The sequence below is a fragment of the Triticum aestivum genome, chromosome 4D (genome assembly GCF_018294505.1).
Source record: "Triticum aestivum cultivar Chinese Spring chromosome 4D, IWGSC CS RefSeq v2.1, whole genome shotgun sequence".
NCBI lineage: Eukaryota > Viridiplantae > Streptophyta > Magnoliopsida > Poales > Poaceae > Triticum > Triticum aestivum.
The window spans coordinates 337,450,807-337,466,441 of NC_057805.1; positions in this window are offsets into that span (position 1 = coordinate 337,450,807).

A 15,635-nucleotide genomic window follows, 5' to 3' on the forward strand; every position below is an offset into this window, starting at 1 on the left:
CAATTTTGGTTCGAGTATGGATTACATGTATCATCATCTCGAATTTTCAAATATTTGAATCCCTTTTTTGTTCACTCCTTTCATGCCCATCTCTCTCGCATGCATGCTCCTTCAGGTAGCTATCACTCTCTTTTCTCCAGCTCACCCGCACGCTCACTTCATGTTTCTCCTATCCTCGCAAATATGGTCTCTCGACGTCTCCCTTGAGAAGTGTCACACTCTCCCTATCATTATACATTACACGCTTTTCATTATCTCTCACGTCTCTACTGTTCTCTGGTATCACTCGGTACCTAAGCTTTCTTTTTCACCGCCACACACACAGTCTCCACTCGTCTTTCACTTTGTCTTTCTCTCTATGGGATTCTCTCACACACCCTATATGTCTCTACATATGACTCATACCACTAAAATTACTCTCTCTCTCTCTCTCCTGTAGACACAACATTTGTTGCGGTCTCCTTTTCTTCTCCATCCGAGACTGACATTATTCATTTGTTTACCGATCAGACAACCCCGACTACCGTCTCCTCTCTCTCTCACACAGACACACACACAACTCCTGCTTCCACTCCCCTTCCCGACTACCGTCTCTCTCTCACACACACAAAACTCTCGCTTTCGCACCCCGACTCGTATTTCTCTCACAAACATTTATCGACTAGCTAGCCTCTAGATAGGTTTATACACCCGCACACTCGTGCTTCCACCATCGCATACATGTCTCTCTCCCGCTCCTTGTATCTATGTAGATTTTTCTTCCCTTCTTGAGACACGCCCTCTCGATCATGCACACACACACTATCGCCTCATTTTAAGCTGATACCTATCGCACACACACTCCTTGTGTCTTTGTCACACATGCACTTTGTCCTCCTCCACTCTCCCTCTCTCTCACACACACATGAGCTTTTTGCAACAACTAGCAAGATGCCCATGCGTTGCATGGAACATCAAGATGCATTTGTATGAGTAGTTTATCTTGTGGGGGAAAAGGATGAACGAGGGAAGGCCTTATTTGCAAACGTGGAGAGGGGTGTGGGTATCTTTTTGCAAAATTGCCATAGTTTCCTTCCTATCCGTCAGATATAGATCGGACGGCCTATATTGTAGGATGGCAGGCACACGATCATCACCGACAATGCTTTTTATAAGAGTAGGGATAAAAATAGAGTTGGTGATGATGGTGGACCTGCCATCCTGCAATGTAGGTCGTCTGATTTATATCTGACGGATAGGAAGGAAAATATGGCAATTTACCCGCACTCTTCACCACATTTGCAGATAAGGCCTTCCCTCGTTCATCCTTTTCTCCCACAAGATCTTGATGTTCCGTGCAACGCACGGGCATCTTGCTAGTATGAGTAGAAATTAGACATATACCACTTCTTGAATCTTGAAACCAACAACATTCCTCCCTTATCTCATCAAAACCGCCAAAGGAATATATTTTGAGTGAAACATAACATATTTTTAGTGATATATGTATTTCAAAACTAGACTTTTTTTCTATCAAATCGGTGAATATGTATTAATCTACTTTGATCGTGTGGCAACGCATTGGCACATTGCTAGTAGTTATTATAATTTTTTGGACACCAGACAAATGGTGGAGTACATATACGAAGAGAAGAGGCGCACACACGCAGTCGGCCTCTCGCTGTCTCGCACACATGAGTGTTACGTAAAGGCGACGTTAACAAATAAACCCTAAAACCCTTGGTGCACGATTGCTGCATTCGCGGGTACCGGGTACGTGGTGGAGCACCTTTGTAGGAATAGTCAGCTCGCGTGATAATTTGATCCGTAGGAGTTGATGGTCAGGACCACAGGTGAACGACTTGGAGCGCGGTGGCTCGCCAGTTGCCACAGATCGAGTAGCCACGTTTAAAATATCGTTTTTTAGCGGGGTTAGGAGTTTCGATTTTCAATGGCGCGTTATAAGTAGTAAGTAGTTTTTAGAACGATTGGTATGGAGCGAAAATGGAATTCATAGTACTACGTACCTCCTTGGCGTATGGTTGTATGGTTTTTTTTGTGATGGAGGTTGTATGCGTTTATGTTGCGAGATGTTGAACCTGGTAGTTCTAGGGCAAATACTATGGTTTAGATTTAGATGCTGGTTTTCAGTAATGAAAATCGGAAGGGGAAACCCTTCCTTGATTAAAAAAACTACTACCTCCATTCTGGTTTACTAGTCCCCATCGTACTTTGGGTCAAAGTTTGTCCACAAATTTTACTTGTAAAATGTGAATGGAAAACGAGATTTTGTTATACCCAAACAAAAAAGGACTGGAGGGAGTGATTGCTCTGACACGGACGCGACCTCTCATAGCGCAGGCATTGAACTGGTGCGCCGGCCAAGAGGTCCGCACTCGCTGCAGGCCCGGCGGAGCACGCCTCCTCGCCGCGTGCAACCAGCTTAAGACTGCCCCGCCTGCCTTCATTGAATCCACGCGTGTGCCGGCAACACGTCCTTCCGCGAGCCGGCAGGCATTTTAGAACACAAAAAATGACTAAAATATAATTAATTTACGCATGGTCTTGACTTGTTGTGCTCGCACTGGTAGCAGGAACTAGTAGAGGATTTTCTTTATTTATAACTCTCCTGACATTTTTGTTGGCTTTGAAGTGAATCATGGTTGTGGACACTATGTATGAATGTGCAGATATCTGTGAACATGAGTTTGATGTGGAAGTTGAACTTGGAATGTCGGGCTTGCGCGTGAACTAGACCATGTCCAATGCTTCGTCTGTTATTGTTTGGAAAGTAATTGCTGTTATTACATGACCCGAAAAAAACATTTTGTGCCACATCAGTAGATGCACGGACATCACAACAGGCATGCTGACTGGATAAACATTTGAACCTAGCTATTATGAAGGAAATTTTGTATTGACAACAGTTTTAGATAGCAGGAGACGCCTAGCCTCCTCTGCCTCTGCTAGCTTATTTCTGGCTTCTTCCATCTCTTCTTTGGCTTGGGTGAAGAGAGCATCTGATTGCTCTTTTCGCTTCTTCAGGAACTCAGCTACATTCTCAAAGGCTGCTGCACGCTTTCTTTCAGCCTTTACTAATGCCACGAGGACACGAACAGCTGACGACTCCACCTGGCTTGTGTGTAATCCAGCATCATCTGGGAATTTGCACCTTGTGTCTAATCCAGCATCATTAGGGAACTGGAACCTTGTGTGTAATCCAGCCTCATTTTGGAAACATGATCTCGAGGTTGACCATACTTCCCTCCTCGCAGGAACTGCATCCTAACATGAAGTTACTTCTTTTTAGATAAATACTCAGAGCAACCTAGATCCATTTAGTAGAAGCCAGATAAACAGAACTCGGAGAAGTGAATTCAAAAGGAAAAAAATAAAAACAGACTACAAGGTGAGAACACCCACTTCCTACATCAAGCTCAAAATGAAAGCATTAGGACGATTAAGACTATTCTTATTACACATCGAAGAACACCACGCTTAAGAGAAACAAAAACTACAACATATACACATTGAAGAACACGAGGCTACACGAAAGTAATTGAAAGGGTGTTACTTACCAAAGCTCGTTTTACAGGTTCGGTGCAGCTCCTCTTTAACATGCCACACTCCTTGAAGATGTCCCGAATATCCCGTGTTTGGTCTTCATTGCTCCTCTGCATGTTCGCACTCGTGGTTTTAAAATCTCAACATGGCAAGAAAAATATACTACTAGTAATACTCGCGCATCTTGTGGGCAACATTAAAGCACTCGTCTGCCATGTTAGAGCATCTCCAACAGAATCGCAACGCGCGGCGCTTTAAAAAAGCGTTTACAGTGCTGAGATCAAGAAGTAGATACTAGAGAGTAGAGGATAGTTCTCAGCATAGATAGATAAAAAAAGATAATTCAACTACTCCTCGGTGATGTCCTCCTCCGACGTCTGACTGTAGGCGTGAAGGTACCGATCGTCGTCGGATTCCCAGGGCGACGCTGCTCCTAGCCTCATGTTGAATTGAGCGTCCGCTTTTCGCCTACGCTTGTCCTCGCGATAGGCGGCTCGCTCCGCCCTCCTCTTATCCCTTTCCGCCCTCCTTTGCGCGTAGAACTCGCGCTCGTTGATGATGTCCTGCGGGAAGTGTTGGCGCCACAGCGCCCTAAGCTGCGACAGAGGCGCGAGCTCCTGCGCCCGCTCCCGCGTCGGCACGTTGGGGAAGTTCAATGTTCTATGAGGCCACCAGAGGCGCCACACCACCGCGTCGTACGCGCGGGCGGCCTCGTTGGCGGTGTCAAAATTGCCGAGGCCGAGGCGCATCCCGCGGAACCGGATCTCGGCGGAGAAGCCGCCGGAGGGGCGCGCGCGGAAGCCGCGGTATCCCCAAGTTTCCCGGCGACGCGGTGGCATGCTGGCGCGGCGGCGGCGAGGCGAAAAAGAGCGGGGAGAGAGCGGTGGCGAGGCACAGAGCGGGGAGAGAGCGGTGGCGAGGCACAGAGCGGGGAGAGAGCGGTGGCAAGGCACAGAGCGGTGGGAGGGCATTGGACTTTATAAAGCGCGCCGGACGCCGCGCGCCAAAACTAGCGCACGCCCGGCCGCTTTTTCCCGCGCGCGCGATCCTTTCCCGACGTCTCTGCTATCTCTACTCTCTTCTCTACTAGCGCGATACGGGAGCGACGCACAATTACAAGCTGATATTCTGTTGGACAATGGAGGCTATAACCAATTACTTTTACGGGAACAATAGCACCTAGGAAATTTGAAGGGTAGGTATGAACAAAATTGGAACTGCACATGTACTGCTAAGTGATTCAATACACACATTACCAATCGAGGAGGCGAACGATGGTCGCGGCGGCCTCTGTGAGTCATGGTCAGCAACAGGAGTTAGTTCATTGTCCACGACGGTGGTACTTCTGCGCTTGGCGTCGGCTTCCGGGAAGCAGATCCGAGACCGTGGAAGACGATGCCGGGGAAGAGGCTCCATGTACGACGACGACGGTGGACCGGCTCCAGTGCGGTGTATGAGGTCATCGATGAGGTAGATGCGCTGTGGTGGACGAGTGCGCCGATGTAAAGGGGAGGAGCACGAAGGCTGCGGTGCCGTGGAGAAGTCTATTTTGCGGTGGGGGATAGAAAATGGGGAGTATTCAGGTGTACTACTCTGGGTGCCGGGGTGGGGTTGGCTGGGTAGGGTGAACCTGAAGTTACGAAAACAGCCCCCTACCAAGCGTCATCTGTAGGCCTGTTCCGAAGGCTATGATGGTAACTTCCCACTGCTCGAATCAGGGTCGCGGGAGATTTTCCCGCCGACCTCAAAATTTTGTGACACTGGACTCCCCGTGTGGCGTGTTGAGTGATTCGGCTAAGCAACTAGCGAGTAGTAGTAGTAAACTCTGCATATTAGGTTTGACCGAAGTCAAACTTCCTAAAGTTTGACCAAGTTTATAGAAAAATATAAACATTTACCATAACAAATATGTATGATGTGAAAGTACATACAATAATGAATCTAATGGTATTTATTTGTTAATATTTTTTGTTATAAGCTTTCTGAGAGTTTACAAAACTTGACTTTGACCAATGCTAATACGCGGACTTAAATAAAAACGGAGGGAGTACACATTTGTTTTCTTAGTTTGTAGTGAACTAATCATTTGTTGAAATTGTGAAATAAATATATTAGGCTATTGACTTCGAATGTAATGGTCTATACAATTCAATAGTTACAATCATTGTCGAATCCCAAGATGTATACAAGGTCTATAGTACTTCACAACATGCTCAAACTCACATAATCCCAGTCAAATGAGAATCTAAATGCATTTCATAGTTATTACTTTGTAGGATGCAACAAAAACAACCATAACTCTACATCAGCCATTATAGAAGCAACATTTTGACATATCCCAATGTGTGAATGAAACATGCAGAGAGAGCTTTTGAAGATGGAGCAGATAGGGCGGGAAAGATTGTATGTATGTGGACGAGAGAGTAGGAGACAAACCTAACGAGACAGAGAGAGAGAGATAGAGAGAGAAAGAGAGAGGAAGAAGTTAGGTCTGTGAGAAAGATGGATACATGTAATATACATGAGATGCGTGTGCATCTGGATTCTGTGTACGTGGAAGGAGAAGAGACAACATGTTTGATGAGAGAGCTGGAAAAACATGGACGAGAGGGGAAGGATCTCGTGGGTTGAGGGATTGACAATTTTGTGCGGGGGAGAGAGGGATTGGTAATTTTGCGCAAGAGAGAGAGAGAGAGGGTCGGGGGAGGAGTCAGTCAGCCATCGTCACATCACCCTGCTTCCAAATGACCCCGCATTCTCTAGCGCGGTGTGGTCGCCATCTTCGATCTGCTCGATGCCCTCTTTGAAGATTGAGGTGTTGTGCATGTTGGGGTGCAAAGAAGCACAAGCGAGAGTGGTCGCCGTATAACCTTGGATGGGGATGAATTGTGTGCTCGGGGGAGTGTGTGTGTGTGTTGTGCTGCGTGTGTCTCTGTGTGTGTGTGTGTGTGTGTCGGATATTGAGAGAAAACAAACCTAAGGAGAGAAATGGGTATTCACGAAGAGATTGTGCGGGCCTTGAGGTGGGCAGGGGCCGGGTGAGGGTGTCAAAATGTGCGCGTTGATGCATGTGTTGCATGCGACCGTGCGAGGGACGGACGAATCGAGAGAGATGGTTGTGTTACGGATGCTCCTCTCTCTGTCTCTCTCTCTCCCTCTCTCTCTCTCTCACACACACACACACACACAAGTAAACTAGAAGACCGTTCTCTCATGTATACACAACGTATCGGCATCTGTCTATGTCTCACTCATGCATGATCATTTGCACATTCACACCTCTCTATGTCTGTATTACACGCACACCGTCTCCACATTGCCCTTCCGCCACAACACACATATGGACACATACACACGTTCTCTCTCAGTCACACACACAAAATCAGTATTAAAAAAAACTAGGGCGCACCTAAAACGTCCAAATCCAAATAAACACGAACTGGAGCTAAATTCAAATATATGGAAATATTGCAGCGTCAAGAACTTTCACAGGAAAAAAAAGTTGAGTAATATTCGAGGATTGTTTTCACACACACAAAAAGGTTCGGTGGATGTCCTTCGAGCGCAACACGGTGACGCACCGTTCGATCGACCGCGCGGCCGCGGTTCACGCGCTTGCACAGGATTCCGTATCGCGGCTGTGGTACTAACTAATAAAAGCGCTGCCTAAGTCTAATGTTTACGTGTACTAGTACGGTTTTCTTTTAAGTTTGACCAACCTTATATATAAAACTAAAGTAAGCTCCCACACGCGCACTCATCAATATGCCGCCACCGCCGTTGCGCATGCCGGCGCCCGCCTGCTCCGGCCAACAATTTCTCGCCCATCACCGCCGTGTCGCTGCCATCCCTGTGCCATGAAGACGAAGGCTCGCCCGCTCACGTTGTCTGCAGTCCCTCCCCGCGATGCCGCCGCGCTGCCAATCACGCGAGCAGCTGGTGGAGCCGCGTCTATGCACGTAGCGTACGAAGAGGAGGACGAGCGCGTGCTCCAGCACGCCGGCGAGGAGGAACTAGCGTGTCATTGTCGTCTCCGCCCGCGCGGAGGAGGCGCGCATGGTGGCTGTCGCGGCGGAAGCCAGTCGCGCGCGCGTCGAGCCCGCAAACCGGGTGCGGACGCGGAATCTACCTTCGAGACCTTGAATGCCACGTGGATCCTGCAATCTGAAGGAGCAATTTGGGTCAGTCGACTCATGTGAGCCGTTTGATGCAACATGGATGGCTAGAAGGGCTTCTTCCACCTCTTCTGCCGTCTTCTTCCTTCGCTCCGTCGAACTTCTTTCACAAATCGACTGACCCAAATTATACTACTAGTACGAACGTATTAAGTACAGTAGGAACACGAAGATACGAGCAGTAGTACCAACTGCAAGAAGAACAGTAGTAAGACATAGTACTAGTACTACTGTATGTACTAAAGAGTTCAAATAACGAGAAAGAACATAAACATAGTTCTGCTGGGGCCTCAGCACAACACACCCTTGAAAATAAACTAAGCAACTAGTCCGCTAGACACTGCAGTAGAACCAGCATGAGCGACGGCACTGCCACCTACTTGGAGTCCGAGTCCACGTCCTCGACTTCGTCCTCGTCCCTCTTCCTCTTCCTCTTCGCCGACGCTTCTTTGCTTGAACCGGATACTGGGCTCTGCTTCTTCATCCAACCCTTGTAGATATTTAAACAAAGGTAGGCATCCATTGCTGCGTACAGGATGTGATCTTCATCTAATGTCTTCGACTCCCATGCATGATGAAACTCGTGATGAGGTTTCTTCAGTTTAGCGTACGAAGGATCAATCACGGCTGCTACCAGGGTCAGCATTGAAGGTTGAGAGGAGGACACCAGGCTTGCCTTCTGGAGATCGAAGGGCTGGCCTACAACGAGACCTATCCGACGCAGGACATCCCTGTCGTTCTTAGAGCCTACAGTAACAAATTTCACTCTTTTGTCCTTGAGGAAGTTCTTAAAATCCTGGCACTCAACGTCGGCATGGCATATGTGGTAGACCAAGCAAATGTTATGTACGCAAACCTGGATCACGGCGGGCTTCTTCCTCTCTTCCTCCTTTAGATCCTTCTCTCGTCCCAGGACTGTGGTGTACTCAACATCTAGCCCAGCGACCCACTCATCCGTTGAACTGTTGAACATGCGTAGGAAGCGAGCAAGCCATGCTTTCACCGTCTCGGATCCACGTGTGTAGATGACGATGAACTGATCGCCGGTGATGGATCTAACCTGGTACTCAGCGGCGACCATGGAGATTTGGGAGGCCATGGATTTTGGAGGAGGGTTAGGAGCAGTTGAACTGTTGTACCCCGCAAAAAAAACTGGGAGCGAACTAATGTGAAAGGACGGGACGAGTGGGAGCGAACTGTTGTAAGGTAGAAGACGGGGACGAGTAGGGCGTGCGAACGGCGTGGGGTTACTGGCTTGCCCGGTGGATAAACGGCTGCAAGCCCCCAAAGAGTTCTCGAGAACTATGCGGGACCCACTAGATGTCATGTCTACTAGACCCATATCATAGGCCTGACGGTATAGCTTCTGCCTTTTCGCACGCCATGCCGGCGCGTGGATGTAACTTCACTTAATTCCGTCAAACGTCGCGCCTCCCACGACCTTCGCCTCCCTCGCGCGGTCGCACCCTTTGAGACTTCGACCGGCTATAAATGAGCATTTTTTTGCCTACTCCGCATGCATGATACTCCCTCTGGTCCTTTTTACTCCCGTCAACCGTTTGCAAAGTGTTTGACCAAATTTATACTTTTTTTGAACACCACCTTATATTAATTAACCAGCCACACCAGTACACTCATTCAATACAATATTCACCACACAAGGCGGTACGTTATTTACAAGAATACCATCTAATCTATTGTCAAAGCTATACTTAGCGATTAAGTGTGCCACCTTATTGGCCGAACGGCTAATCTTTGACAATTGAAGATTGTTGATCAACTTCGAGATGCTCAACGCTTTCATCTTCAGGTCACACATAGCAGACCTGTCATAGTCCCCTGATGCAAGAGACGCTACCACAAAAGCGCAATCAGTCTCTAAAATTATAGGATTATGAAGAGAAATACCTATGTAGAGACCGGCAATGCAAGCTCTAAGCTCCGCTTCCTCCACGCTTTGACAGGCATCAATGAAGACCAAATTTATACTAAAAATATCAATATCTACAATACTGATTATAATGAGTATAAGAACTACGCTTTATAATGAGTGTAAAAATATTGATTTGACATTGTGAATGTTGACACATTTTTCTATAAGTCTGGTGAAAGTAGAGGTACATTGACTTCAGACAAAACTTAAATGCACAATGCAGACTAGTTCCTCCGTCCAGGTGCGTGCCATGTCCTATCTTGTCATCACAACAAGGTTAGCTATTAGGATGGCCATAGTGGGGGTAACATAAGTAGTATCATGCACTTGGGACTCGCAAACATGCTAATGTGGTAGGCAATTAAAGAAGAGAGAGATGGTTATAGTAACATAGGTAGATACCGTAACATAATAAATGTGATGGTACTATGTGTCATGCATGGCAATAAATGAGACCACCTATGATACTAATCTATGATACTATGCACTATAGAGGTAGTAACATAGACTAGTAACATATGCATGTTACTAGTCTAAGTTACTCCCCACTATGACCAACCTTAGAGTACCACTACCTCCCTTCTAGTTTAAAGGGCTCGATTCAAAAAATTCACCTACTCTTAGCAAGATAGTAGAGGCGGTGGAATAGTTTTTGAAGTCTGCAAAAGTACTCAACTAGTGTTGTCGTTCTTCACAAAAAAATGTGTTTACCAATGCATGCATGAACACTAGTTACTCTAACCCCCCTCTCTTCTTTAATTCTTTGCCACATCAGCATGTTTGCTACTCCCGTGTGCATGATACCAGCTAAGATACCATCATTATGGCCAGCCTTAATCATCGCATGCAATAATTTAGTGCACCTTGAAATATGAACATGTGTGGGGCGTGTATGTTTTTAATGACTTGAGACTATACCTAGCCCGGCATGCAAGATGACTTATTATGCACCGTTCCCCATACCTGCAGGAAGCCCGTTCGTCTCCAAATCTTTTCCTCTCCATGTGTGGAAACAATATGCCTGCCAAACTCTCCTTCTCCCTCCGGCGGTCCCACCGCTCCACGCCGTGTGAAAAAATCTGCATGCATGACTCTCCTCCCCCCACGCTCGTCCAATCCGTTGTGACCAGCAATATTTCCACCCCTTCGCTCCCCCGTAATTTACTCCAACAAATATGCCCACGTAGTTGTTACTTAACTGCAGGTGCATTGGGTCACTGACATATGGGCCCAACAGGGGTCTGGCCCACATGTCAGTGACGCAACTGGACCTACAGTTAAGTCAGTGCAGCTCAGTCCATATCTTACGTAGGTGTGCCATTGCTCGCTATAAATACTGCGCCTCCCACGACATCGCTATCTCCTCCCCCTCACGTTCACGTTCATCGCTATCTCCTCCCCCTCCCTCTCACGTCGACCACCATGGCATCGCCCCTCCCAAGCCCTAGGAGCCCCTCGCTGCACCGCGCGGACGGTCACGTGTCATCGTTCCGTTCCTCGCCGCCACTAGTCGAGGAGGACGCGTCGGTGTTCCGCTCCTCGCTGCTACGCGACGCGTCGCCGTTCCGTTCCTCGCTGCCACTAGTCGAGGAGGACGCGTCGGTGTTCCGCTCCTCGCCGCGATGCGACGCGTCGCCGTTCCGTTCCTCGCCACCACTAGTCGAGGAGGACGCGTCGGTGTTTCGCTCCTCGCCGCGACGCGTCGAGGTGGACGCATCGGCGTTCCCAATCTCGCCAGTACGCGCGCCGGAGGACGCGTCGGCTCCCCGCTATGAGGAGAACGCCGCGCCGCCCGCCGAGCCCCCCAGCCTTGAGGAGCTTTGGAAAGAAATGGATGTCGCCTTGTGGGAGGCTTTGCCTCCAGCAGAGCGCGCCAAAATAGAGGCGGAGAAGAAGGCCGAGGAAGAGAAGCGCACCGCGGAACAAGCTGCCTGGGAGGCCTATGTCGCGTCCGAGAGAGTCAGGCAATTGGCTCTTTGGTAGAAGGCTCGTGCGAGGGCCGTGAGGGTGGCGGAGGACGCCCGTGCCGACGCCCTGAGTGCAGCCGGGCCCAAGCGCCTCATCTACGCTTGGCGGTACGTGGACTGGGTGCACGCTTCCAGCGAGGAGGAGTACCTGTTGGCGCCGGAGCACCACACCGGTGAGATCGCGCTCGCCCACCGGCAAGCCGCCAATCAGCACCTCGCGAGTTGCGAGGCTGAGGAAGAGGCGTTGTGTCGGCGCGCTGGGAAACGGCCGCGCACCAGGGCACTCGTGGCGCGCCGCAAGCGCTCCTGCGAGCGTCGTGGCTTTTAGGAGGAGTATAATTTTTGTTTCGTAAGGCGATCTCATTAGTTTTGGGACGCAAATGATAAATCCCGAACGTTCAGGAATTTTTAGCGTCCTTAATTAAGTATGTAAAAGGGAAAGTTTGGAAACCTTGTGTATTCGTACGCATTTTGCAAGTACGTGCATATAGCACAAACTTTACTATATACTATCGCACTACACGTCTCTCTCGATATATGCTTGCAGAATGTGCTATTCCCTCCGCCCAGGTCAATAAGTCATCTTTGGTTGTGCACCGTGACCAAGAAGGAGGGAAGACTTATACACCTAGACGGAGGGAGTACTACTATTACTTATGTACGTGCAAATGCACGTTTTAACATCACGATGCGGTTTTTGTAAAAGTAGAAAAACAACACTAGTCAAGCTTGTGAAACGATTCAATGCAAAACAAATGCAAAAATGTTCATTTGATTGTTTACTTTTAGCTTCCTTCTCTGTGGTTATTTCTCTGTCGTACTTTGTACGGAGTATCTCACTGGTTGGAAAGGCATGCAAATTCCCAAACCGCTTCCTACACCCTGTATCGAATTTTTTGCCTAACAAGTTGTGTCGTGCAATTGGAATTCCAACTTGAGTACTACTAGTGGGAGTACCAGGGGCCAGTTCTTTTAGGCTTCTAGATTAGTAATCCCATAGCTACTACCTCCGTCCTGGTTTATTGGTCCCCATTGTAATCTGTGTCAAATTTTGATCATAAATTTAACTAATGAAATGTTAGTGCATGTCACATGCACTACTCCATCCGTCTAGGTGAGTAAGTCATCTTAGGCTGTGCACCGTGACCAAGGAGGAGGAGAAAACGAGAAACGTTAATGTTTATTTGCTAATTAATAGTATTGCATGAAATGAACTAACCACTGCATGTCGTGTTTGATATCTCAAGTCATTAAAAGCATGCACACTCTTTATCTCTTATTGGTTGATATGTCAAGAAACAAGAAACGAGGTACGGAGTAGAAGTTAATGCACCGCGCCTAAGTGTTTTGGGATTATTTGGTTTTCGTAAGATGACTTACACACCTAGACGGAGGGATTACAATGGTGAGGAATAAACCAGTTAAATCTTTGGTCAAAATTTAGCACAAATTAGAATGGTGAGGAATAAACCAAGACGGAGTAGTAGTTTAGAAGCCCAAATAAATGAGTGAGGCGCCTTATTGTTACTCTCCACTGTGACTAGTCTTGTGGGAAAAGCTGGGGAAGCCGCCGAAAGAACTGGCCCTAGGAGTAGTAGCTAGGGATCGAGTGTGCGAGATGAACCGGAGAAAGTAAATGCAGAGAGATGAAATGCAAAAAAGACGGAGGGATGTGATGGTTGCTTGTCCGTTTATTTTACCAGGCCACTTATTACTGGGAGTGGTTGGGTTTTGTGATATGACGGCTTTACTGCCGCGCCACGAGCGGGGTGAGAGGTGAGACTCCTGTGCAGTGCCGCCCTCTACACTTGTACTACATCGGTCGTGGTTTATTAGTCCCCCATTGAATTTGACTGAAGATTTAACTAACAAAATGTTAGTGCATGTCAACAAAAACTATATCGTTGGATTCGTATTTGAACATAGTTTTGAATGATATAATTTTAGGTGACATGCATTAGCATTTATCGTATTATATGTAATGTTAGTTCAATTTTTGGTCGTACTAATCTATAGTAGTAAGGTGCCCGTGCGTTGCACCGTAGAGTGAAATGCATTGATCGGGGAGTTGTTTATTTTGACAAAGGATGTGGGGGTCATCTCATGTGTAACGGGTATCGATAGGTTTCTTCGGATATTATTTCATCTCTAGAGCTCACAAACATCCGGGTGAAATAGATAAAAAGGTATCTTTTGCAAACAAAAGCGTTCAACTGTTCAACCTGCATCCAAAACTTGTGAAGAAATAACACTTATTGTGCTTTGCAAGAAATTATCTTTAAGAATTAGTTTTTGAGTATCGATTGTTATACATGTTGGCTACAGATGACATGGCACTTTCTTATAGTCAACAGTTGGCTATACTATTAAGTAATATTAACCATGCCCTTATACACCTAGACGGAGGGATTAAATCAGGATGACTTGCAAGCGGGCAGAGGAGATGTAAGAAATGGTTCATCGTAAGTCTTTCACCAGTACTGTAGTAAAAATTCATACATGGAAGATTCTAGACCAAACCATAAACGGATACACTTTTATTCATGCGCGATACTCCAATAGAGCAAGATCCTGCATGGAAGTCTCCACATGCTTAGACAGCGGATTACATTGAGCGAAGACTAATGATCAACATTTAACTTGATAATGAGTATGTCCAGGTGAACATCCTTGGAGTCCCCGTGCACCGCGTCGGCGGGTAAAGGATGCCATGGGTTTTCCAAGTCCACATTGGTGGGATAGTCCCAGCTCCCCAGAGTACAAGTTCGTTCAATGAGGCCGGTGTCGCCGCCCACGCGACCCGGAGGGGTAGTAACACTGACCACGCACCCGTACATTGGCCTCGTGTCAGTGTCAGCGTTAGCGGTGTCGCCCCTGACGCACATTACAGAGACGGGGCGGCGGCCTGCGCAGGCCTCGCCGGTGCCCACGATCATGAGGAAGACGCTGCCGTCCTCCTCCGAGACTAGCAGGCGGCGGTGATCCTCCAGCGACTCCGGCATGGTGAACGGGTAGCACGTATCGTACTTGATGTTCTCCGCCCAAGGGCCAGCAGTGACCGCTGCACGCATCCGTGAGGTGATGCACCATGTCCGCCGGCGAGCCACAAAACGGCATCGGGCACTCATAGTAGTGGACGAAGGGCTCCTTGGAGGCATCGACCAGGCCGTCCATGAAATGGGAGTGGCTGTAGGGGATGTTGCGCCAGTTGAATATATGAGCAAGTTACTACGAGATTTAATCCGAATAAGCACAAAATAAATCATGACGGCTATAACAGAGATGAAACTAATCATGTGGACTAGCATAGTAGTAGGATACAAAGTAGAAACATGAATTCTACCACGATTTCGAACAGGAAGGACAGAAACACATACGGTGCAACGGGAGCAGCACCGTTGGCGTTGAGGTTGTCGCCCATGTCCAAACACCACGTAGACACGGTCTTTGAGCACGGTTCGTAGTCGTTCCACGCTCGGGCATTGAAGTTTGTAACTATTTTAGATTAGAATATATTACTCCACCGGTGCTAGTAGTAGAGCAGAGTCCTACTCTACTACTCTACTCAAGCAAGTTAGGGCATAGCACTGTAGGGAGTACCAGTACTGTGATCACTCAAGCAAGTTGTGTGGCATCGACATGACCCTACGCTGTTGGTATGTGTCTCGTAAGTCAAGCGGCATGTTGTAGTCATCATCACCTGTCCACTTCCCACAGCACATATTCGCTTCTCCATCTTTGTCCGCACATAATCTCGTCCAATCTTCCATCCCCGCTAAGGCGCCTCCCCCCTCGTCCGAAACCCAAGCACTAACAATGGCAGAACCGAGCAGCGTCCGCCAAAAGAGTGGCTGGAATTCGCTCCCCACAAAGGTAATCAAGCTCATTGTTTCGCGTGTGGACAATCTCAGTACCATGCCGCTCGCCGCGTGCTCGTCGGGGCTGTACCGTTTACTCAAAGCCCTCAGGCCGGAGCTTTTTAAGCCAGCTCCTTGCTTGCTGATGCCGCCTGATCTT